Below are 565 nucleotides of genomic sequence, written 5' to 3' on the forward strand. Positions count from 1 at the left end.
GGGGGCAGAAAGGACGGCCGTGGTGCTGCTGGTGGCCCTCGATGGGGGGAGGATGCGCCACAATAGTATGCCGCCCAATGAAGGGGACCGAAGGTAAGACACCTGCCCCGGGGCGGGGGCTCGGGCACACGGCCCGAAAGAATAAGGGCGAAATATTAAATCGGCCTTTTCTCCGCAAGTCCCCAGTCGGTGGCGCAATACGGCCATATCCCAGCCAGGCACATGGGGCCCTTGGCCGCAACACGCCCAAGCATGGAGCACCCCCCCTCCCCCCAGGGAAGCACAGATGCGGGGGCTCTTGGGCATGCCTGCATCCGTCGGGTCCTCATCCTCCGCCGCCCGCGCCCGGCGGCCGGTCGTGCACCGGCGAGCCCCGATAAAGGGGGAGCCACCGATCACCGAATGGGGCGGCTTTCCGCCGTGCCGGAGGACGCCGCCTTCCGCGGAGCCCCCGGTCGAGATAAAAGCCCCGACCTTGGTCATATGTCCAAGGGAGCATAGCTCAGTCGGTAGTAGCGTGGGATTCATAACCCCAAGGTCGTGAGTTCGAGCCTCACTGTTCCCA

At 65.5% G+C, this 565-nt stretch overlaps 1 non-coding gene across 1 annotated transcript; it reads left to right on the forward strand.

Annotated features, from left to right (window-relative positions):
- Positions 1-491: 491 nt before the first annotated feature.
- H696_00803 lies at positions 492-565 on the forward strand. The gene has a single exon. It is a non-coding gene; the product is annotated as a tRNA-Met (tRNA).

This window comes from Fonticula alba, assembly GCF_000388065.1.
Source record: "Fonticula alba strain ATCC 38817 unplaced genomic scaffold supercont2.1, whole genome shotgun sequence".
In the NCBI taxonomy this organism is placed as follows: Eukaryota; order Rotosphaerida; family Fonticulaceae; genus Fonticula; species Fonticula alba.